The following is a 25,941-nucleotide window of genomic DNA, read 5'->3' as shown; positions in this document are numbered from 1 at the left end:
GGTAAAACAGATCAAAGCTGAGGGGTTTTCCCTGAAACACAGTTGAGGGGAGGGTACAGGGCCGCCTTTCTCACCCTCCTCCACAGTTCCATCCTGGGGGTGGAGGAGACCCGCTGGTGTCTCTATTGTGCCCTGAAGTAAGTACAAAGATGCTGTCTTCCTATTCCAATGACCTTTCTGTTTGCAGCCCTAGAGAACTTGGTCAAATATCTGATTGTCCACAAGTAACATGCAAAGAGTGTTTTTCATATACTCCTTCTTGTCTGTCAGTGTCTTGCTTGGCACCTGTGTTAGATGTTACAATTATATAAAAATTCGTATATCATACTGCAGTCAGATTTTGACTACTTCCAACTGACATCCCCTTGTGACTCTATAGGATTTTTTCTGGTTTTATGATCTATGAAACATCTCTCTAAGGAAGGCGCTGGCATATCTGCATTTCCCAGTCCAGAAGACCTATGTGAGCAACATTTTGTGGAAAACATTTATCCTGAATTATCTGAACTCCTCATCAATCACAGGCTGTCTTAGACGTCTGTCCAAGGAGCATGACAGAGTTCTTCAAGTGAAGAAGGAAGTTCAGGAATCACTGGCAAGCCATTTGTCACCTGCACGCTCTGAACGGTGGTCTTTGCCTTCAATCCTTAGAGCTTGTGTCTAGCATCCTGCCAGCACTGCTCTTCCATTATTTACTCAGTTCCTCCCTCCTATTTTGTCTCTACCACAGGGCCTTTGAATATGCTTTTCTAACTGCCTGGAATGCACCTTCATGCCTCTTCCCCAAACTAATCAAGTTTGCTTCTTCCTCTATCTCAGTTCAAACATCACTTCTGCAAGTGGAGCTTTCTCTACTCTTAGACGAGGTCAAACTCTTCCCCATCGAAAGATCTCATGGCAATTTGTAAATATTTGCTTATTTGTAGGGTTATTTGATTTTTTTTTTTAAGTTCGTGTTTCCTTGAAAATAGAACCTGAGATAACCCTTACGTGCTAAGGCTTTGTAGAAAGGCACAGTACCAGGGCAGCTGGAATGAAGGAAGAAGGAAGACAAGCACATGCAAAACAGTGTGCTACTGAGCCGCCTCCGGCTTTGTAAGAAACCACAGTGAGTTGCCCCCTTACATGGGAGGTCTTCCAGGTCGGCTGTGTAGGAAAAATTTGTTGGAACAGAGAAGGATATGTCTGTTATTGTCTTTCCATCTCCTTCAACTGGTCAGATTTATTCTTTGGGAGAATTAACTCATCAACATTTAGGGCAGCTCTTGAGGCAAGATCCCATGCCTTGTACTGTGATACTTCTTCCGAACCTGAAAGTTGGGGGAGGAACCCTAGCCTTCGTGAGTCTGGTTGGGTTAGACTTGGGTTCTGAAATCACAGCAGGCGTGATGAATACCAAAGCAACCCTCATCCAGAGGAGGCTGTAGCAGCCAGGGGTGGTTAGGATGAGGCATTGCAGTGAAGACTGGCTTTCCTTTGAGGGAAGGGCCAAGTCCCGGGAGACGGGTTGGGCCGAACAAATCTAGGGAGTATAAGCACCGGATCCTGTGCACGTGTGTCTCTGTCTTCCACTGTCTTGTAAGCACTGTGCGGGTAGGGACTACATTTGTTTTACTCTGGTTCCATGTTTTACATCCACCTCCTAAGACAGTGCCTAGAAATGGAGTTACTCAAATATCTGCTGAATGAACGGACAGGTGGATGGATAGATGAATAGATGGATGATGGATGGTAGATAGATGGATGAATAAGTACGTCAGCATTAAGTGAAATCTCCTAGTCTCTGTTCCTCTTAGAAATTACAGGTAAATTCTTACTGGCCACTGGCAGCCATATTTGACTGACCTGAGAGCCGTCTCTGCACATTATGAAAACCCTGTGCTCTGCCACACGCAAGTCTGGAGCTCTCCAGCTTCTGGGTGGGACCTGGAATTCTGAGACTCCCTAACAAGATACAGTTTCTGGATTGTCACTTTTCTCTGAGGATTTAAGTAAGTGTTAGTGGTATATACACACCAGGCTCTAGGTGAGCTAGAAGCCGTCTAGGTGTGGCATGTGGAGCTCCGATATGTATTATTTCCTGAGTGCCTTCCACGGGCCAGGCATGGTGTTAAGTACCCTACACAAATTGTTTTATTTAGTTCTTGGCCAATTGTACAAGGCACACCCTCCTGAGTGATGCAACTAGGACTTGAACCCCGTTTTGTCTGAATCCTGAGTACACGCCCTTACCCCTACACTGATATTTCCCACGCTATGCATGTGTGTGTTATTGAAACTACACAAGGAGGGTTTTAGACATTACATAGGCAAGATTATTCATTTTAGTGGTTATGTATTTGCTTAAATCTATAGTGGAACAATACTAGTAATTAATTTAGGTTAATGATTGCATCTCAAAATACATAACTTAAATAAAGAAATTTCGGGCTTCCCTGGTGGCGCAGTGGTTGAGAGTCCGCCTGCCGATGCAGGGGACACGGGTTCGTGCCCCGGTCCAGGAAGATCCCACGTGCCGCGGAGCGGCTGGGCCCGTGGGCCATGGCCGCTGAGCCTGCGCGTCCGGAGCCTGTGCTCCGCAACGGGAGAGGCCACAACAGTGAGAGGCCTGCGTACAGCCAAAAAAAAAAAATTTCCAATTTTAAGAAAAAAATATATCATAGTGTAGTTGGTACAAATATGGCAAAAACCATGACGGTGGCACTGTATGACTCAAGTTTGGGAAATATTGCCCTCTGCCAAATGACGTATCCAAAGAGACCCAGAAGCCCTAAGTCCTTCCTCAAACCCCCTAGTTCTTTGCCCCCAAATTTACTGTAGGATTAGAAATTTTCCCTTCAAGCATGAAGGGTCTATAGCTCTTAAGCCATTGTCAACTGCTGCATCATTTATATGTTTCTTTTTCATCCTAGGTTAGGTTAATGAGCTATTAAGAGCTAAGTGAGTTGTACATGAGAAAGGTGAGTTTTGACATGGAAAACAGAGGAAGAGGTCTCTATACTTACATTAGTTAACAGCACTCATATTCAGCATGGGATGCACCTTGGCATTTTCAACTTTTTGGGTTCCCTTTCTTTTTATAACAGGAAGTCTTCTTTGCCCATGGGTTTGAATGCAAGGCTGAAGCAGGTTGAGATGTGATAGCATAATCTGACCTCATCAGAGAGGAGAGGATCGCTAAGATCGCTTTCATTCTTTTGTTCCCCATCCTTCCAGGTTTTCAGAGAAGGCTCCATGCCTAGGACCTGATAGGCACTTAACAAAATGAATCAATCTATGTAAGGTTCTTGGAAGAGTGGTTGATGTGTCTTGAGCACCTTATTTGTGTTTGCTATGACCTTAATATTATTAGAATATCCCATGGACTGAGTAGGTCAGAGCAAGTGAAGTGGGAAAAGCATGGTATTCGGAATCCAACAGGAGCTGTGTGCTCGGTGTCTGCGTTCCCTGCTGTATGCACTCTCCATCCTCCCCCATCCTGCTCTTCCCTACAAGATCCCAGGCCCTTCACCTGGATTTGGCCATTGGGGTGTGCCCTGGCTGGAAGGGAAGGGGAGGAAGGAGGTCAAGGTATTTGTTCACTGTGAGATTTCCCGTGCCCCTCACCCGATTCCTTCTCTCACAGCACCTGCTCTGAACAATTCTGTCCTCACCTCCCTCCCCTTGTTCCTGGGGATAATGATGGCTGCGTTGACACTAGTCTAGAGTTACTGCTCCACACCTGCCACGCCTTTGTTACCAGTCCTTTTTTAAATAAAAGGACATCTCCATGGATTGCCTCAAGTGGAGTGTGCCATGTCTTTTCCACTGGGACCCTGCCAAGTTCAAATCCTTGCCTCTGCTATTCACTAGGTCTGGGGCCTTGGCCAGGTTCCTTGACCTCTCTTAGGCTCAACATCTTCATCTGCAAAACAGATAAGCCAGGGGCGCAGGCTCACATGTCAGGGACCAGGCAAGTGTCTCAAGCGTGCGAGGTGGGTGTGTGCCTCACCCGAGACCTCTCCTTAGTTCCCAGCCTGGCTGTGCCGGAAAACAGGCATTTTGATTTGTCTAGAGAATCCAGAAATCTAGCTTTTGTGTGAAGTCTCCTGATTTGGAAACACTGGCGACTAAGTAAAATGTTAAGTTTGGAATATCAGGCAGAACAAAATGTGGGTTAAGAATTAATTGAGAAGGCTGGGAACATCGACTCTGGAGCCTGGCTGCCTGGCTTTGCCTGAAGGTTTGCTCTTCTGCTTACCAGCTGGGTGACCTTGGGCATTTCACTTAGCTTCTCTGAGCCTCAGTTCCCTTATCTGAAAAATGGGGATAATGTCATACCCATTTCATAGGGTTGTAATGAGGATTGAAAGAGTTAATATTGGACAATTTTAGGAGACTGGTACACAGAAAGCACTACAGAAGTGTTGGTAAATAGAAATGAATAAATGTGATCGGCCTGACCCAGTGCTTTGGCACAGCGGGGACTTTCAGTACACGGGAGCTTAAACAAATGAATGTCCAAGTGAGAATATAAACACACATTCCTCCAGCTTTTTGTGTGTTATTAAGTTAACATGAACTCAAAAAATAATGGAAGCTTTTAATTTTATTTCTCCCTCCAGAATGGTCTATTTAATGCCACTTGCCTTGAGATAGAGTCTGACTTCAGAGGTCCTCATCAGGCTACACTGATACTCAGCCCGAAGATTGTTCTAATAAGCTTTATTGACTTGCTGAACCTCGGAGTTCTTTTTATTGACATGCAGTGTAAATCATTCCGTCTGACATTTGAATGTCCTTTCTGAGAAACGTGTTAGACTTTACATGGGTACTGAGCTCCTGAGGATGTGTACATTCCTTAGTCAAGCGTGCAATGGCTTAGATGAAGACATCACACACATAGCCTTGTTTTAAACTAAAATTGGATGGGGGGGGGGAAGGGCCATGAAATTTTGTTTCGTTGAAAAAAATGTTTCTGAACTTTGAGAATGGTGTACCTTTTTATGGGAGCATAGCTGTTGCTTCTGTCTTAAGAAATGGCCTCTTGGCTTTGTATAATTTCTAAATAATCGGTAGCGTGAGAGGTACAGGGAGTAATAGACGAGTTTGCCTTGCAGAGAGACTCACGTGACTTTGAGTTCAGAAACTTTCTGTTTAAATTTATTTTGCAAGGTGGGAGGAAACACACCCTGCGGCTGAAAATTTCTGATACAATAGCCATTTAAGGAACCATCATGCCTTCCAGGAACTCAGTTTCTTGGATGATGTTTCATAAGCCCATCTGGACACTCATTCCCTTCCCTCAGTTACTCTGCCAATGTTTAGTGAGCATCTGCTATGGGCAGGTTCCTGCTAGTGCTGGGAGTACATTGACAAATCCGACAGTGTCCCTGCCCCTGAGAAGCTCAGGATCTACTTGAGAAGATATAAAATCGATCATTATAATACAAGGCGTTAAATGTTACACTAGAGCAGGAGTTTTCAACTATGGCACTGTTGACGTTTTGGGCTGGTTTGTTCTTTGTTGTTTGTGCCTGTGCATTGGAAGGTGTTGAACAGCCTCCACCCACTAGATGCCAGAAGAATCCCCCCTCCAGTGATGACAACCCAAAATGTCACTAGACGTTGCCAAACACCTCCTGGGGAACAACACTGCCCCTGTTGAGAACCACTGTTAAATATAGATATTTACAGAATTTCTTGGGAAAGGAGCAACGGATTCAGCCAGGAGAAGTGGGGTAGGCTTTTCAAAAGGATAATGGCATTTGAGCTCGGTCCTGAGACAGAAATATAGCTCAACGGGGGGCGGTGAAGTAGAAGTTCACCACTCCAGCAAAGGAGATACAGTGGTGTGACAAAACACAGACTATTTCAAGAACAATGTATCTTTCTTTGTGGGTAAAATTAGACTACGTGGCAAATAAGGCTAGAAGGGCAGGCAAGAGCCAGTTCCTGGAGAGTCTTATAAGCCAAGCAAAGGTGTTCGGATTTTATCCTATTGGTAATGGGGAGACAATGAGATTATTAACTAGATAAGTGGTGTGTTAATATTTGCATTGTATTACCGATCCAATTATTTGATGGTTCAGCACCTGGTAATAGCACACCTGTTTCCTTTGGGGAGAAACACCTGTCCACTATTCTGAGACTGAGTGGTTCAGTTAGAATTGATCCCATACCCTGATTCCACAGATATGGCTAGCCAGAGTGCTGTATCTACCTGGTCATGTGATCGGTTCAGTGATGGACATCTGATCCCATCCAGAGCAATGGGGGCACACTCTAGGACTTTTTCTAGAACTACTAAGGGGAAAATTCATACTCTCTTTCTGCTGGGGTTACTAGCGCAGTAGAATATTATATTCAAGTCTGGACTTTTTGGAGGGCATCTTGACCCAGCAACTGAAGAGCTCACTGAAGAGGCCGCCAACACACCATCATTTACAGAGGGTGGTGTCTAGGCAGAGTAGATAGAAAAACAGACAATTAGGGAGCAGTTCAGAGGCAGAGGCAGGAAGAAGGCCAGAAGTGTTGTGTTTCTGAAGCCAAAGAGAGTTGCCAGGAGGTTGTCAACACATCAGATGATGAAGAGACAGCAACCAAGATCAAGGATTGAACATGGCTGTGGCAGTGGGGGTGGAGGGTTATCGATTAAGAAGATGCTAAGACAGTAGCTTCAGTGGAATGGTATGAACAGAACTACCAGATTACAGAAAGTCATTGGATGATGGAGACAGGAAGTTATACACAGGGATTGAATGACTGTTTTCAGAAAGCTTGGCGATAGAGGTAGACCCAAACTAGTAGTACACTAGGTGAGGAAGAGTTGAGAGAGGAGGGTTAACATAAGGGAGCTTTAGCGTATTTATATCCTGAATGTTTGATGACAGAGCAGACAGAGGGATTGACTGGTGGAGAAAAACGGAAGCAAGGCAGGGCATTTAGCCTTGGCACTGAGAAGCGTGTTCAGATAAGTACTTACATTTTGCTTCAACATCTGTCCTGTGCTGTTCTGTTCTGTATTCTCTGTGAACTACTCTAGAAAAATGTGGTTGCTTTTATTGCCAAGTTGCTTAATTGCCTTACGGAATAATGGCAAGCAAGCTAGTCTTGGAGCTTTTGAACACGGAGAGGAATCAAAGCAAGAAGAGGTAGAGAAATCAAATAGACCGATGGCCTCTTTGTTGACAGTCTCTCAAGTTGCTTACCCCTTCGTCTGTCAGTCTATTAATGGTTGCTGACATCTGCGAAATACTTTTTAAACTAAAAATAGAGAGGGATGCAAGAAAACTCTACCTGCTCTCATAAAAGGCACATACGGTTTATGCTCTACTTCCTCTCCCCGCTTTTGTCCATTAATAAAAGAACTTCTGGGCTTCCCTGGTGGCGCAGTGGTTGAGAGTCCGCCTGCCGATGCAGGGGACACGGGTTCGTGCCCCGGTCCGGGAAGATCCCACGTGCCGCGGAGCGGCTGGGTCCGTGAGCCATGGCCGCCGAGCCTGCGCGTCCGGAGCCTGTGCTCCGCAGCGGGAGAGGCCACAACGGTGAGAGGCCCACGTACAGCAAAAAAAAATAATAATAATAAAAAAGAAAAGAAAAGAACTTCTCTTATAAATGCCAGGTCTAGAACATTCTTTGACAGTGATTTGAGGATTACTGCCACTTCATACTCTCTAAAAAAGACCTGCCAAAAAGGAATAATGGTACCTTACTCACTTTGTCTATCACCCCAAACTGCCAGTGCCTTTTCACCTGGTTGTGCTTTAGCCTCACACCTGTGAATCAAGGAGGGCTTTGTTATAAAGAAACTGGTTCAGCAAAGGTTTGATTCCTCCATGTTGCCTGCCTGGGACAACAACTGGAGCCTCCTGAAACCTAATTTGTTTATTCTCCCTAATACATGACATCACTATTTCCTTGTCCTACTTAGGGCTCCAGAGACTCCGGAATGGTGCTTCCTGAGTGGTCCCATGAGTTCCCTGCAAAATACCTGTAGATTTTAATATATTCATGGCGCATAATCAGTGCTTCAGAATCCTAACAATAACCTCCTTTCTGTGAGTTTGAGAGCACAAAAAGCAATCGTATTTTCAAAGAGAAGGGAAATATCCATGCGCAAAGCCCTCCGATCCGTAAAAATATGTGAAACTCCCACTTGTCCCTACCTCCAACCCTGTTCACAATTCATTCTGCTGCTGGATTAAACACATGGTGCTGCCTATGATAGGAATGCATGGTGTGTGTGTGTGTCTGTGTGTGTGTGTGTGTGTGTGTATGTGTGTGTGTGTAGGGGATTTAAAAATTGAGATTCCCTGGTCTCATCCCAGACTTCCTGAATCAGGATCTCTAGGATGGTGCCCAAGATCTGAATTTTGATATGCATTTCAGACAACTCTTTTTTTTTTTTTTTTTTTTTTACAAATTTATTTATTTTTGGCTGCCTTGGGTCTTTGTTGCTGTGCGCAGGCTTTCTCTAGTTGCAGCGAGTGGGGGCTACTCTTCCTTGCAGCACGCGGGCTTCTCATTGCGGTGGCTTCTCTTGTTGCAGAGCACAGGCTCTAGGCACGTGGACTTCAGTAGTTGTGGCATGCAGGCTCAGTAGTTGTGGCTTACGGGCTCTAGAGCACAGGCTCAGTAGTTGTGGAGCACGGGCTTAGTTACTCCGCGGCATATGGGATCTTCCCGGACCAGGGCTCGAACCCGTGTCCCCTGCATTGGCAGGCGGATTCTTAACCACTGTGCCACCAGGGAAGCCCCAGGCAACTCTTATCTACACCACAGTTTGACATCCATAGGATATTTGGACCCTTGGTCAGTGGAGCTTCATAGATGATGAGAGATACAGAGGCTTTTCATTCCTACAGGACACGTCACTGACTGCTCCTGCGAAGCCAACATTTCCTCTTCTTTCTTCATGGGGATGTTGAGTGTATAGAAGATGCTACCATTGCCCCACAACCCGTGACCCCAATCCCTAGGTGTTTACCATTCCATGCATGCATTCTGGACTTCCAAATACCAGCACCATTGCCTAAGGACTCTCCCTGACCACTAGACTCCACTCTACCTGTGCCCAGGAAAGGCTGGAAGTGGCATTGGATTACCACTCCTTCCCCACCCCCCTCCATGCACAACTAACCCTTAACCAATGACTGATGGGAATCAGTGTATAAATACTCAAGCTTCCTTGCCCCCTGGATGGGATAACTGTATGGGGCATATTCTGCCCTAGCTTCCAGAAGTTTTAGTGGAATTAATTTCCAGTTTACTAACTTGGTCGACAACACACTTACCGTTAGCTCCTGTCCCTTTCCAAGCTTTCTTCCCCACTCCCTTGCCATTGTTTCCAAGGTTCACCTCCCAAATGCATACTTACACTCAAATATTTGTCTCAGGGTCTGCTTCTGGGGGAACCCAAAAGAGTGTCTACAGATTAATACAGCGAGACATTTTGAACCAAGCCTAAAGTAACAGTGTGGGGGAAATCAGAGAAGGTATGGAAACATGCTTTATGGAAGAGAGTTCACTTTTGACCAGATACCCAAAGTGTATCCTTTGGATGTTTATATTCACTGCCAGAATCCCAAATTTTTAGCCGTTGACCCGTATTAACCTGTGTTTCCTCATGTTAACCACTATGTATTCTTGAAAGAGATTCCCAGTGATTTTTTTGGTAAATTTAGAGGTTTGTGCCTTTTAAGTGAAGCATAAGGAATAAATAGAAATAATAAATGTATAAATGGAGAGCATAGTAATGCATACGTTGACCATGATTTACAGATATTTTACTGCTCAGAGCATCTATAACCCACCAGTAACCACTGCAAATGCATATTCTTCCTTGTAAGGTTGCATATTTCATCCTAAATGGCTTAAATATCTTTACTTAGCCATTTGTAATAAAATGATGAAGACTTAAAGTAAGTGCATTTGAAAGAAATCGATTGTCGATACTCTGGCTGCTAATACATGGAACAGTGTTTTCCCCCCGAAGTGTTAGTACATTAAAGCGAAACTATTCGTGTTCTGATTATAAATTCATTAACTATTTACACCTCATGACTTACAACTTATTTTTTTCTTGAGAACGATCACTTTCAACCTTCATGGCTGACTTTAGTGGAACTACTCAAAGCACAGTTTATTATTTTAAAAAATATTTTTAGTAGGACTTTAGAATATGTACATGATTTTATTGTCTTATTGGCCTTTGAACTTTCTATACCTAAAGAGAGGTGCCATAGCCCAGAATTCAGACTTGCAACAACTTAAAATGAGCTTTTGAGCTTGTTAGGTTTATAAGCTTTGAAAATTTGCTTTTTTTTCTCTGAACCTCAGTGTCTATCTGTAAGATGGAAATAATAATACTACCTGCCTTATAGAGCTTCTCTCTGAGGTTAGATGTCATATCTGAGGCTTAGCATAAAGTTCTCAAAATTATTTTTAATTTTCCTCTTTTTTTCCCCTCAAGTCCTAAGCAGGTATATAATTACTTCTTATTACCTTATCTAGCAGGAGAATAAAAGTGGCATCTAACTCCCAGTTCAACATTTAATTGTGAATGAGTGATTTTGGCAAACACTTTTTGCTAATCACCACTCAGACTCAGGACTTACTGTTACTTTCAAAGCTGGAAACAAAGGAGATTGTGGTCAGCTCCGCACAGGTTGTCTTGATGGGTTATCAAGGATTGTGGTGCTTTTTTTCTCTTTATTACTTCGGGGCAGTTTGTGTGTTGGCTGGAACACTCAGTCACTATGAAGCGTCTAGAGGAATGAGCTAAAATACATGGAATTGCGGAAAGCAACCCAAGATCACATTGCATTTCTTAAAGACGCTCCTGCTATAGAGTTGTTAGGTGGAAGTCACCACACACTTTGAGCAGTTGCTGCGCCAGGCACGATGCTGAGGGACTCCTCATGCATCATACCATTGACTTCTCATGACAACCTTGAGTCAGAGGAGTCATCCTGAGCTGGGTTGGAATTCTAAACCAACTACTTACTAGCTTGGTGACTGTGAGCCAATGCCTGCATTTCTTTGGATCCCAGTTTCCTCATCTGTAAAATGAGGATAATAATATAACCTGGTTCATGGAGTTGTTTTGAGAACCCAATGAGAATATGAGTGAAGGTATAGTGCACAGTAAGCCTGAATAGATGCTAATTGTTATTACTACATTACTAGTAGTAGTACTACTTCTACTAATACCATCAGCTTATTGATGAGGTTGCTTTTGACCAATGGTTCTCACCTTGGGGTAATTTTGCCCCTCCCCCCAGAGATCATGTGGGAATATCTAGAGACATTTTTGGTTTTCACAGATTTGGGGAGCAGTCAAGGGTGCTATTAGCATTGAGTGGAGGATAAGGTAGAGGCCAAGGATGCTACTAAACATCCTACAGGGCACAGGTAGCTCCCCTCCCACTAAAGGATTATGTGGCCCAAAGTGTCTATAGTGCAAAGTTTGAGAAACCCTGCTTTTAGGCCACATGTCAACTTAAACAGGATTTTGCAGTCAGGGATATATCATCACAGAGAACAGGGAATGCAGTGGTGGGTAGTTTTGAATGTTTGCTGATTTAGCAGCTCTGTAACCTCAAAGATGTTACTGGTTCTTTATTCCTCCCTGCCCTGTCATTCTCTGGCTGGTCATAAGATATTTGTGGCAGATCCAGAAGTTGTAGACACACAAGGAAACATCTGGAGGGATAAGAAAAAAAAATTTTTTCCTGTGGCTTTCACTTGGGTCAAAATATTTTCCATAAGCACGTTAATCACCTTTTCCTGGATTAGATGACATGGACCCTAGGGCAAGTCCTAAACCAGCCACATACAAGGAGGTCAGAATTACCGCGCTTGAGGATGGGGATCAACTGCAGTGTCCTCTGTATTAATAGTAACTATTATTATATTAGTTATGTTACCGTCATCATCTTCACTATTATCATCCGCATCCCTATTTTACAAACAGGGAGTTGAAGATTAGTGATGTTTAAAAAATTTTGCTTGGTGGGCTTCCCTGGGCTTCCCTGGTGGCGCAGTGGTTGAGAGCCCGCCTGCCGATGCAGGGGACACGGGTTCGTGCCCCGGTCCGGGAAGATCCCACATGCCGCGGAGCGGCTGGGCCCGTGAGCCATGGCCGCTGAGCCTATGCGTCCAGAGCCTGTGCTCCACAACGGGAGAGGCCACAACAGTGAGACGCCCGCATACCACACACACACACACAAAAATATATTTGTTTCCAAAATGCTTTTTATATAGGCAGGCTCCCTTTTGTGCTGAGGATCACCGAACCTCCCTTTTTATTTTTCTTATTCCAAGACCAATTGACTAGGCATCCCTACTTTCATGATCATAAATCACTGATATGATTGTAAGCCTACCTACATGGAGTATGAGCCCTAGTATACAGAAAGACAAGATGCATCATAATTTATGCTTCATGAACTTGGCTCTGCCACAAAACAGACTTAGCTTTGATTCCTGGCCTAACCATTCACCAACTCTGTGGGGCTGGCCAAGTCACTGAACCTCCTCCTCCTTTTAAGCTTTGGTTTTCTCATCTATATGAAGGAAACCATAATAGTACTTACACTCAGAGTTGTATTGTGAGGATTAAATGAGATAATACAGCTAAAAAGCTTATATAGTAGATGCCACATGCTTGTTATTTTTAATTTAATTTTTTTATGCAGCAGGTTCTTAATTAGTTACCTGTTGTATACATATTAGTGTATATATGTCAATCCCAATCTCCCAATTCATCCCACCCCCACCCTCACCTGGTTTCCCCACTTGGGGAAAAGCTTGTTATCTTTATTGCTATTCTTATCATTGTGATTGTTCAAAGTGTTATTTTTTGTTACCGTTGCTATCTTCATCATTATTTGGGGGATGTAGGCAAGGGAAGAAAAGGGATGAGCCCAAGGAGAGGTGGAGAAACCATCATGTTTACTATTTCAAAGACAGTTTAAAACAGAGTGTGAAAGTTTGTATCTTTTCAGAAGAAGAGAATTCAACCCTGGACACTGGCTAGCTCATTCTCAGTATTAGATGCCTTGGCTAATATCAAGGCCCTGAACTACATGATAGATGGTGACTTAGTTCAACCAATCAGTAATTATATATTGAGTATCTGCCACGTGTCCAGTGACTGAGGGGGGAATAGAGAATATAAGGTGCAATCCATTCCCCTGTGGTCCTCAGACTGTTTTAATTAGTTCATTAGTTGACCAGACTGTGATAAAGCTTTCAGGTAAGCCCGAAGACTGAGAACTTGAGGGCAAGCAGGTCTTACATGGTATTGGGATTGTGAGAAGCGCTCTATTGAAACAGAGTCATTCATACATAAATTTGAGCTATACATCCTCTCTTCAGTGACTGCTGTGGAAAGGTGTCCTTTGGAAAGAGACACAGAAGGATGCTTGGCTACTTCAGTTTGCTTTTTTCATCCTTTTCCTATCCTAATATACCACTGATCATCCCTAAAAGTCCTAGAATACTTTGGAGTGACCTACTGATCCCCAGAATTTGCTAGATGTTTATACAGACCATCTGGAAAAGTTCTTAAACAAATATTAAATAATCAGGAGAAAAATGGTCATTGAAGTGAAGGCAGATGAAGTCCAGGCCATGACACTGGAACTATGGCAGTGGTGGGTCTGGACAAGCCTTGGAGTCGTCCTATCAAAAGCTGCCTTGGGGTAAAGCAAGCACACTTTTTGCTTCAATTCAGGGCTTTTTATGAGCTTCCCCGAGTTTATGCCTTCAGCTTCATTGTCCACTGCCTTGCTTCCCAACCACCTTCCAGACCCTTGAACTTAGCATGATTCTATTAATATAGAACAGATTTGCTGCTCACATCTGTTCAGTACTGTTCAAATACTGTTCAATATTGAACAGTATAGCCTCCTTGAAGGGGCTATACTTTGTTTGGCTTCAGACAGTCTCGTAAGCTGTGTTCTTCTCCAGGAATGTCCTTCACCCAACTCTTTGGGTATTCCTCCTTATCTCCTATGTTTAGAGGAGATCTCCTCTAGAAACCCTTGTCTGGCCTTCCCCTTTTCACTCATGTCTGGTTGTATCCTCCCATTCAGTACTGGCCAAAACCTTTCAAAACCCTTGATATCACTTATATATGTGCCTGCTTATCATGTTAGACTATAAGCTTCTTTTAAAAAAAGTTTATTTTATTGAAGTATAGTTGATTTACAATGTTGTGTTAATTTCTGCTGTACAGCAAAGTGATTCATTATACATACATATATATATTCTTTTTCATATTCCTTTCTATTATGGTTTATCACAGGATATTGGCTGGAGTTCCCTGTGGTATACACTAGGAGCTTGTTGTTTATCCATCTTATATATAATAGTATGCATCCGCTAATCCCAAACTCCCACTTCATTCCTCCCCCGCCCACCCCCACACCTTGGCAACCACAAGTCTGTTCTCCGTGTCTGTGAGTCTGCTTCTGTTTCACAGATAAGTTCATTTGTGTCTTATTTTAGGTTCCATATATACGTGATATCGTATGGTGTTTGTCTCTCTCCTTCTGACTTACTTTGCTTAGTACAGTGACCTCTAGGTCCATCCACGTTGCTGCAAATGGCGTTATTTCGTTCTTTTTTATGGCTGAGTAGACTATAAGCTTCTTGCGTGCAGAGACTGCATCTAGTTTATAGACTAATTGGTTTACGACTAGCCTCTAGTAAAATACAGGTTTGATGGCTGAAAGGACGGATTAAATGAATGGATGAGCAGGTTGATCTCTCAAACCATCTCCAAGAGGCTAGCCTGTTTAGACAGAAATCCCCACAATGGTTCACCAAACATTTATTGAGCTTATTATGTGTTTGGTCCCATGGACTGAGAAAAACTCCCTGACATCAAGGAGCTGTCAGTCTAATGGAAGTGAACATTTGCAGTAGGCAGAGACAAATGATGTGATAAAGTTATGGAGAGGTGCTCAAGGAGTTCACAAGAGAGACACTGGTCGTATCTTGTGTGTGAGTGGGGGTTGGCAGGGAGAAGCAATGTCCAAATGGAGATCTAAAAGAGAAACTATCCAGGAAAAGAGAGTCTGTAGGAGCATTCCAAGTTGGAGGAACAGCATGTGCAAAGGATTGGCGACAAGCAAGGGAAGATCACCTCTGGATCATAGGGTCAATGTAAAATGAGAGACAGAGAATCCAGGAGCTTGTAACTCATGTAGAAGACTTTATCTTGAGGGACAAGAGGAGCCATGAGAAGATCTTAAATTTGAAAGTGAGATGATGAAATTTACACTCCAGGGAGATCTTCAGCATTTTGAGTAGGGTTAATAAACTCTCAGCCAAGCATGAGGCTACAATGTCATTCCTTCCCACCAGTTTTATGGAAGACACCATTTTGACATCTGCTTATATCACAAATTGCAAAATATCTTTTACGTCCAGTAGGAGGAGCCAAAGGCTCTATGTTCTTCCCCAGAGCTGGGCATTCCTTGGCCCTCCGCTGTCCTGGGAACTGTTTACTTCAGCACCTCTCATTACTGAGAAGTGGATCAACGTGGAGGAATGACAGAAAAACTCTGCCTGGAATGTGAAAGATCATGATGAAAAAGAAACTAATACTTTCCAGATGAATAGCGTAATAGCATGGTATATTGATCTTTACTCTAATTTTGTTTTAAACTGTAATGAATGTCTCCCCCACTCATATTAATCTTTCTTAAGCCATGTAGCCACACAACACCAGTGAGTCATACCTGACACTCATTGCTAATACACCTAAGCCTATCTCTACTCCAAAATAAATAAGAGTCGACTCAGACTGACCTTGATTTTGAGATGCTTGAATGTTTTATTTCATTTCCAATGGAAAAGTATATAGTAAAAAATCATAAAAGCACCCAGCGATTACCCATTCTAATGAAACAATAGCCAGTGTTTCTGCCTTGAATGATTGCATTTTTTTCCCTTCTGGAATAAAAATGAAGGAGCATGGAGAAACAATTCCTGTTGGTGAATTTGCACAAAACATTGTATTTCAACAGAACTTCCCATTAACTGCCATTTATTTCTTCTCTCATTATTGATAATTTGCTTTTAAATTGAGAATACCTCTTTTACAACCCATCTCATCTCCCTGCACGGCTAGACAATTACATTTAAATTCGGTGGTTTTCCCATTGTAAACAGTTTCTGGGGGAAATGATTATGGTGTTACTAACCCAGATTTATGGCTTCATTGTGCTATCACTGAAGGATAAGAGACTAGTATAAAGGAAAAAAAAGTTGCTTACATACAAATATATTATCATTGAGAGTCCTCAGGAAGCATATAGTAAAACCAACCCAAACTGCAAAATCACCTACTGGGGCCAGTGAGAGAGACATCTTTCTGGATTTTGCAAAGTTATTTTTGTTACATGTTTTTAAAAAATTCCAGTTGTTGGCAGAAGTTCCTTTTTTAAATTTTATTTTAATGTTAGAAGAAATCCTAGCCCGACAGGATTGCAGAGGAACTCATGAGTCTGCTATTTGGTAGGCACTTAGGAAATACACGTTACAAAGCAATACATGTAACATGGTCCCTACTTTTGGAAATCTTACAGTTTTACTTGGAAGCGGAGACATAGTACAAATGCAGCAACAACAACAAAATCAAATGATAGGGCGGGGAAAATGAACATGAGCCTCAGAGCAAGGGCTCAAGGCTAGAATCTGGACTTGTCCAATCCCATCTGGCCCTCAGAAGGCAGTGTGGTGCAGTGGTACACCCCATGAAATTAGGTATTGCCCAGGAATCCTGGTTCTTTCCAGCTGTGTGACCTTGAGCAAATTATAACTTTCTGGACCTCAGACTTTCCTGTGTAACATAATCACCTAAAATGTTTATCTAGAAAAAAAAAAAAAGATGAATTTTTGGCTCAGTGAGTCCAGGGTGAGGCTCAAGAAAGAAGAAACATTGCTGCTTTAACCCCTTTAAGCCTCCGTTTTCTGATCTGCGAAGTGGACAAACCTATATAGTACCTACCTCATTTAGTTGTTGGGAAAGTTCAATGTAAATACTTCACATAGTATCCGGTGAAAGTGAGTGCTAATTGAGTGGTAGGATTTATTGAGGAGTCACAGGGCTTCTGACTCTAAGGCAACTGCTGAGAGAGTAGTCTCTGCACCCCTCTAGAGTCAGCACCCTGTGCAGGATTAGGCAGCCATGTAAGAGGCCAGGGAGGGGTGGCCCAGGCCAGCGCGCAACCGCTCCCTGCCTGGTGTCCCTCGGGCCAGGATAACTTTTTGCATCTCGGATAGGGCTCCATCTTTGCCTGGCCTCAAGATTTCCCAGAGCAGAAGCGGATTGGGGCAAGACACCTCCTCCATGTAGCATTCCTCTAGGGGATTTGTCCAGTCTCCTTGAGGGGAGGGGATGGAGGGGCGGCGCTGGTGCTCAGTGAGTGAGTCCACTTTGGGACAAGGACTTGGGAATGCCAAAGACCTGGGTTCAACAGCCACACTCCCAACTCTCACCTCTTCACCCCAGGAGACCGAGGCACTGGGTCGCGCGTCAGCCACCTCCAGCTGGAACCGGGGCTGCGCGCTTGACCGCGATGGCGGTGCTGGCGAGGGGAAGGGGGAGGGGGCGCTCCCTAGAGCTCGGGATTATTTTTGGCTCCGCAGCCCCGGCTGCTCGCCGCCTGTGGCGCGCGCTCACACACATTCTCACACACACACAGACACACGCGCACACACATATGCACACATTTTCTCGTTCGCTCTCTCGTCCTCCTTTGTTTATTTTCTAATCCATATTTTTATTTGAAGATCTCCTCTTCACTCTCTCCCGCCCGCCTGCCGGCACTCTCGCGGGCCAACCGGGTGCACACCGCTCCCCTCCGTCACCCCAGCCCTCCTCCCGTCTCCCCGAGCGCGGGGTTTGAAGGTCACCTCCTTTCCAGTCCCCGTGCGAGCCGCGCCGCCACCGCCGCCTCCAGCCGGAGCCGGTGGCACAGGCTGCGCTGCCGTGAAGTGGTTCTCTCAGCCGCGGCGGCGGCAGCGGACCGAGCCCGGGGTCCGTGCCGGTTGGGGAAGCCCGAACTCGCGGAGGGGAATCCCTCTCGCTTCACCCCAGCCCCTGGCTGCGCCCGCGGTGGGGCGGGGACGCTCTGCCAGCCCGCGAACGGCAGAGGCGGTGGCCGCGACCAGACCCACGCGTGCGCCTCCCCGGCAGGAGGAGGAAGGAGCGAACAGGGCACCCCGCATCTGGAGGGGACAGCCGCGTGCCGCGCCCGTGCGTCCGGAGCGAGAGAACTCCGAGCCTGCCACCAGGCAGAGCGCGGAGAAGCGGACTGTGCACCCCGGGACCGAGGAACCTTGCGCTCCAGACCCCCGGGCAGTGGCCGTCCGGGCCCAGCGGTGCTGACTCGCACCGCGCGCAGCTGCGCCCAGCCTGCCGCCCAGGCAGGGGCGCCAGGGCGGGGCTGACCTGCCAGCAAAGTTGCGGACAGCGTGGGAGAAGCCAGCACCCCCTTTCGCCATCTCCAGCTCATGGTGAGTGTGGCTGAGGGTGCAGAGAGCGCAGGGAAATTGGAGGGTCTGGGGCCGAGCGGAAGGCGACCGGAGCCGGGTGCGGCGGGAGTTCTAGGTAAGTCTAGGCGGAGTCACCGCCTCTTTGCCCCCCTGACCTGGCCAAAGGGTCCCACTGAGGGAAGAGCTGGCTTCTCGAGGGCTGGCTTCCTCTCAGAGCCAGGCCGGGCGCGCTGTACTGGGAACTTTTTCAGTGTGGTGGAGAGATCTCTCTGCACGTCCTCCCTGGGGGCTGAGATCAGGAGCCCCTACCCCCTCATCCTTCTAGAAGCAAGCCCTTTCTCGGCCCAAAGCGCGCCTCTGGAGCGCCCAGGCTGCCTTGTCCGTCCTCCTGGGAGCGAGTCCCAGGTGCAGGGAACAGCGGGCGTCTGCCTGCGCACTTTGGTTAGGGTTCCTGGCAGACTGGAAGCGTGCACTCCGTGCGCCCCGGGGCGCTGCCTCTCCACTGCCCTTAACGAGGTCTGAGGGAGAAGGCACGTCGTGGCCTGGGAGGGCGTTTAGAAGCATCGAATCCTTTGTGGAAGGCGGGGAAGAGGAGGGTCGCTGAGCTGAAGGGAGAGTGTCTGTGTTTATGGACACCGGAGGGACGCCCAAGATGCCACTGCATTTGACCCTGGGGGGGAGGGGAAGGGGGCCAGCCTGGGAACTCAGTACTTGGAAACTCCGGCTGCGCCCCTTGGTTCCTTTGGTGCCTTAGGGCACCTTCACCCTGGAGAGGAAACCCAGGTAGCAGTTCTCGGCGCAGGCCAGGGGTCGCCTCTTGTCAGCTCCAGTTTCCCAACTCTCCAGGGTTAGAGGCGAGGGAGGGGTTAGCGAGTCGCTGCTTCCATATCCCCGCGGCACCATCAGGTTGGGATGCTCCTGGAGTCTTTAAGGTGTCAGCTCCGAGGGACTAGGCCAGCCCGGAAGCTGCCCGCGCGGAAAGGGCGGGGAAGACCCCGACCCGCCTGGTCCAGGAGCCGCCGACTCTATTCCCTGCTGCCAGGGAATGGGGGGCTCATGGCTGCTGCCCGGACAAGCAAGGGCCGGGCTGCACCTGCCTGGCTCGGAGCGTGTGGGGCGGGGCTGCTCAGGTGCTTGGAAATTCGAGTCTGGCCGTCCAGGGAATTGGTACCCACCGCGGGTCTTTTCAGTTGAACTTGGAAAGAAGTGCGGACGGTGTCATGGAATAGCTTTGTTTGACCTGCAACGTGATGCGCCACAACTGGAGTTTTCTTTTATAATAATTATGATTGTATATTTTTATTATTTTTTAAAATCTGGTGCGCCAAGAGGCCTGGCCTTTTCAGCACAAGTTTAGGACACACCCCAGCCAGTGATCTCTCCCTGCCCCTGTCCTAGTTCATCTACCCTCCATTTCCCATTTATCTTTGTTACAAAGGAAAAAATAAAAGATATGAGAGGGCCTGGATCCTTTCAATTCTTAAGTGACCACAGAGGGCCTGGCTGGAGCCATGGGCAGATTTATTTTTGGCCAAGGTCTTTTTTCTTCAGAGGCAAGGACCTGGGCCCATGAAGGGTAAAAGTGGTTCTGGCAGGGGTTCTAGGGCAAACAACGGGGCTGACTCCAGACCTTCATGCTTTCTGAGCTCATCTGGGAAGCACTGGGATCTGGGGGAATCCACTGGGTTTCCCCTAAGTTAACTCGTGGCTGAGTTGGATTAGGAAGAAACTGGTATCATCCCTTACAGTTTCTGAAGGTACCGTTAGCGTCCAGAGATAAGGCTGAGAAGAGTACCGGGCCCTTGGCGGTGCCACCTGCTAGCTGTGTGACCTTGGGCAAATGACTTCACCTCTCTATGTCTCCGTTTATTCACCTGCCAGATGAAAGTTTTAGTGGTAGTATTGACCACAGCAGGTTTGGGGGAGAATTAAATAAAGCAATAAGCACAGAACAGGGTCTGACACATGGCAAACGTCTGGATGATGTTAGTTTTCTTTCTTTCTTTTTTTTTTTATCAAATAGATTACTCTCTATTTTGAGTCTCATGACATCTGGTGGGATAGGAAAGGCAGGCAGCTTCCCTTACACGTATGCCCTTTCTTTTAAACGACAGATCGCAAATAGGGAGGTTAATCATAAAGGGAGATTTCTCAACAGAAACCTCATTCCTTCCAAGCCTGACCTCTCCTCATGTTCTAAGGAGGATCAGCGACACGCCGCCCACTGGCTGAGAGGTGGGTTGGTGGCATTTGACAACATCTCAACAGGCACCTATACCCTGAAATTAAGTTTTTACTTAATTAAGTATTTAAGTTTTTACAGCAGTTGTGTATTTTATTCTTCACTCAACAGAAGGCCTGCTTCTCCTTGGCCTCCTGGGATGAAAGTATCATCTTAGTAAATCTTACTTTCCTAAGAACACACCGTCTTTATTGTCACCCCGTGGTCCCAGGGTTTTCCACTTAGAAACGAGCCAAAACATGGATCTGAGCAGATTTCTCCTCCTGGAATTGACCCACTCTGCCCTATTTTCTCTTCATGATAATTGATGCTATTTTTTTACCTACTTCTCTAATGTCTGAGCACAGGCCGCTGTGACATCTTCACGTCTCTGATGACTTTTTTTTTTTCTAAAAACAAATTTAGCCTTTTCAGTTCAAGCCATACCAAATCATTATATTTTATAAAATTCCTTTCAGATAAGTCTTTTTTTTTTTTTTCATTTAGAAAATTGGGTCTGTCCTGTATAAACATGTCTGACATTTCACCTTTGCAAAAATCAGGCCATTTTATTTGCATCTTTTAAGCTGATGTGTGGAGTAATGAACACATTCCAAGAGGGAAATCGTATCTGACACAGAAAATACTTTGGGGACGCAGTGATTTCCCAGTGGTGTGTGTGAAGACTATTGAAATCCAAGTGCGTTTGCTCTGAAGGACACAGGGCAGCTCATCTCGCTTTTCCCACCCAGCGTGGGAGCCACGTAGTAAGCATGCTCCACAGAGTAATATCGAATGACTTTCCTAAAATCATCACTTGTCACGTTTCCTTTCCCCTATATTGCCCGAGACAAAACGTTGTTGTGCCAAAGAGCTCAAATTGGAGATGATATTTTTATTTTTTAAAAACATTCATTTATTTATTTGGTTGCACCGGGTCTCATTTGCAGTAGGTGGGCTCCTTAGTTGCGGCTCCAGGGCTCCTTAGTTGCGGCAGGCATGCTTCTTAGTTGTGGCACGTGAACTCTTAGTTGTGGCACGCATGTGGAATCTAGTTCCCTGACCAGGGATCAAACCCGGGCCCCCTGCATTGAGAGTGCTGAGTCTTATCCACTGAGCCACCAGGGAAGTCCTGATGATATTTTTAAGACATTCTGAGGCTCTCCCTGATGCCTGCCTCCCATTATTTAAAGCACTGCCTCGAGGCACCAGTCTTAAAATATTAAAGCTTTAATTAAAGAATAAATGGTGAGGGAGCTTCAAAATGAGGGGCACCAGGCACCTTCAGATGACTTCAGCAGAGATCATGGTTAGACTAGGTTGTCGGGTCTGGGGGTTCTTATGAAAATGACCCGTGGAGTTATAAGGAGAGACAACCATCCTCATGTTTTATATCTGTAGTTACTCTGAGCACCATCATTACTGTTGGCCTGTCATTGGTCATCAGATACAACAGATGTGGGTGGCGCTTGCCTGCTGCTATGGGTGGGTGTGTCTGTACTGGAGGAAGGAGTAACTAACGTAGTAAATGTTTATCCAGAACATACCACACGTTAGCTGTTCTGCTCGGGGAACAAGGCCAATGAGAACCTTGCCCTCTTGGAGCTTCTTTGGTTGTGGGGAGAGCCAGACAATAAGCAAGGGATGGAAAATTCATTTTTATGAGGATAATGACAAGGGTTACAAAAATTATGATGTGACAATATGATAGTGACTTGGAAGGACTTTCCAAGGAGGAGAGATTTGAGCTGAGATCTAATTGAAAGTAGTTGATGTGTATCAAGCAATACATGCATCCTGTGAGCATTTATTGAGCACCTACTACGGGCCAAGCACTGTTCAAAGCACTTGCAATACACAGTGATCAGATGGAGCATTCCTTCCAGAGTGTTCTTCTACATGAAGAGCATTTTAGAAAGAGGGAACAGCAAGTGCAAAGGCCCCGAGGCTGAAACAGGGATACCATTATATGGATGAAGTCGGGTCATAGAGGCTCCTGAGACCTGATGAGGAGTCTGGCTCTTATTATTCCAATGAAGCCATTGGAAGGTTTAATGCAGAGACGTGCCATGTTATATTTATGGCTTACATGTTGTGGGAAACACCGTCAGATGTTTCTGAGAAGGGTAAATAAAGAAGCGTGTCTTCCTGGCCAGCCAGCTTTTGTCTCAAAGTTCCAATTCATCTCCATAACCAAATTTGGTCTGTGGACTTCCCGGCACTGGAAGGGTAAGCCCTACAGCGTCTAAGAAAATGAACTTTTTTTCCCCCCTCCTTTGGGGACTTAGAACAAAGTCTTAAATTCAAGATGGGGGATTAGTTTATAGGGAAAAGGAACCCCAGGTTTCTCAGTAACACTCATTGTGTGTGGCTGGAACAGTAGCAGGTGTCTGTATACATTATCTTACTTAGTTCTTTCCCTAGATATCCCTTCAAAGAAGCAGCACCTCCTCCCCTGCCCCAGCACCCACACACACTCTTCCCAGTGGCTTGGCTGCCTCACCATCTATCTGCAAAATGGGGACGTGAAAAGACTCCACCTCGGAGTGCGCGAGAATGATCCAGTGGAATCACTCATTACTCCCATATCCAGCATCTACGCTGTGCCAAGCACCCTGCTGGATGCCAGGGATACCATGATGTCCAAACCAGGTGCATATACGGTTTGGACACAGATCCCTGTTTTTGATCATCTATTCCAGAAGGTTCCTTTTGAGAGTGTGGCCATGTTTTTCTCCCATGAGTGCGTGTGATAATGGATATTGACAGGAAGAAGTGAGCTGCCTCCTGAGAGCCCTGAGTGCTCCTGGCATTGTCCGTCTTTGGAGGCTCTCCTGGCCTTGGTGGGTGGTAATAAGTTGTGATGGAGCATTTGTACATCTGGACAGTTCAACTTTCTTCCCACATTTGACCCCCCCGCCCCCAAGCCCGTCTCTCTTTATCCACAAGCCTGGAGCTCTGTCAGTGCTTATTAGAGGAGCTGTGATAATAATGATAAGTTTATGATTTTTTTTTTTTTTTTTGGCTGAGCTGCGAGACATGCTGGATCTTAGTTCCCAGACCAGGGATCGAACCCGGGGCCCCCTGCGGTGGACGCGCGGAGTCCTAACCACTGGGCCGCCAGGGAATTCCCAGGTTTATGTGTTTTGAGCGCTTTCTGGTCGATACAAGCTGTGCTGAGCACTCTGCCTGTGTGGCCGTGTGTTGAGCTGTGTTTTCCTGCCATGTGATCTCTTCCTCCTGCCCTCACCTCCACAGCTCACCTTGTTTACTCCCTACTCATCCTTTAGGTTACAACTCGGGGGTCTCTTGCTTAGGGAGACCTTCTGTCTTTCCCGGTGTGGATCCCCTTCCTTGCAGTCATCCCAGGAGCGGCTTTGGATTTACTTGGTGGCTCTGTTTTATCTCTTTCTCTTACTCCACTGGAAGGTAGAGTCAGGTGGGCCACGCACACACCTGGTTTGGACATACGGTATCCCTGGCATCTAGCAGGATGTTTGGCACGGAGTAGATGCTGGATGTGGGAGTAATGAGTGATTCTGTCGGATCGTTCTCACGCACTTGGAGGTGGAGTCTTTTCATGTCCCCATTTTGCAGATAGATGGTGAGGTGTAGGCGGGGTTAAGCAGTGTGTCTCAGGGCACCACATCAGGTAAGTGGCCCACCCAGGATTTTTAGCCGGATGGTCTCAGCGCGTAGTCCGAAATGCTGGTCACTGCACTCGCACTGCCTGTGTTGCTGCTTTGTAAGATGCTAGGGAGGGGGGAGGCAGTGCCGTGCAGTGGTTAGGGGGACTTTGCTGCTCAGCTTGAGGAGCTCTGAGCAGTGATGCTGAGTCTATCAGAGGCACAAGAAGAAAACAGGACACCTGTTTCTGTTTTCACAACCGTTCGTCGTTGTGTATGAGCGGCCTGAGCAGGGGGTCTGCGCTGGTGTAATCTGGCTCTTGTTTTGCTCTTTCCCTCCTCAGAGCCTTCGGGCCCCTGGCTCTGGGCTCACACTCTGAGCGTGATTTTGCAGGGAGTGCAGAGGGCACCCATCTGGCTGCAGGCATGTGGGGGCATCATCCCCTGCAGGCTGACACGGCTCTGATAACCACTCATGGTGCGGGTTGCGCACCGTGGCTCGCTCCGTCGAAGCAATGTCATCTGAATCAGCTCGCCGTTCATTTTTTCTGAGAACCAAAACTAGGCCTTTGCCGGCATAACAGATCAACTTGTGCCATCACCTTGCTTATTGTTAGGTCTGTGCTTCCTCAAGATGTTCCTTTTCTGTGAATTTTAGAATAGGGGAGTCAGAGACGAGAGTATGGATTTAGGTTTTCAAAATTGTCTTTGTGTCATCCTCAGTTCCCTAAGAGCTACCATTTGTAGGAAGCTCCTTTCGTGCCAGGGCACAGGGAAGAATGCTTTGCATGCAGTGTTGCATTAACTATTTACCACAGACTTTATTATCCCCATTTTGCAGATGGGAGTACTGAGGCCCAAAGACTAAGTTGCAGACTCAAGCAGTTGCTTCCAGAGTCCTGGGCTTCTCTCTTCTACTCAGCGCTGAGAGGACATGCTGGGTGTCGAGGGGCGGGGCATAGCAGAGGGACCTTCGCAAGAGGCTCGGGAGGAAGGAGGTGACGCAGGGTGATGATTAGGATTTCAGAATCAGACTGTCTGGCTTCAGTCCCAGCTCTGTCACATTCTAGCTCCACGTCCTTTGGTCTTACTTAACCTCTCGGAGCCTCAGTCTTCCCATTTGGAGATAATAATGATTCCTACATTGCAGGATCAGTCCGATGATTCATCAGCCCTGTAAATTATTTTAGCAAAGTACCTGGCACACAACGTGTGTTCACGAGTGGTGCTGGCTCTGATGATAGTGACAGTCATTACTACCATTGAATAATGATTATATCATTATTGTTGTTGTTGTTGTTACTAGAATTTCACAGTCCCTTGAGGTAGCAAACTGGCCCCAGAATGTGATTCTCACATTTTCCTCTTGGCTGTAACACAGATGATAAATTGAGAGTGAAGGAGGAAGGACCCAGCATGGCTGCAAGTGTATAGTTGAGGGAGTTGACAGACCTGAGTCTCTATATGGAGTTCCGCCTGCGGAGGACTGCTGACAGCAGCCATATGCACGGGCTCTGATTGATTGGCAGAGAGAAACACTAATATATTAGACTCGTTATGAAAAGTGACAGAGCAGGGAATCCAGAGGCTGATTCAGCA

Source organism: Phocoena phocoena, chromosome 15, assembly GCF_963924675.1.
Source record: "Phocoena phocoena chromosome 15, mPhoPho1.1, whole genome shotgun sequence".
Taxonomy (NCBI): Eukaryota; Metazoa; Chordata; class Mammalia; order Artiodactyla; family Phocoenidae; genus Phocoena; species Phocoena phocoena.
The sequence above is the reverse complement of the archived record's forward strand: the minus strand, read 5'-3'. Positions refer to the sequence as shown.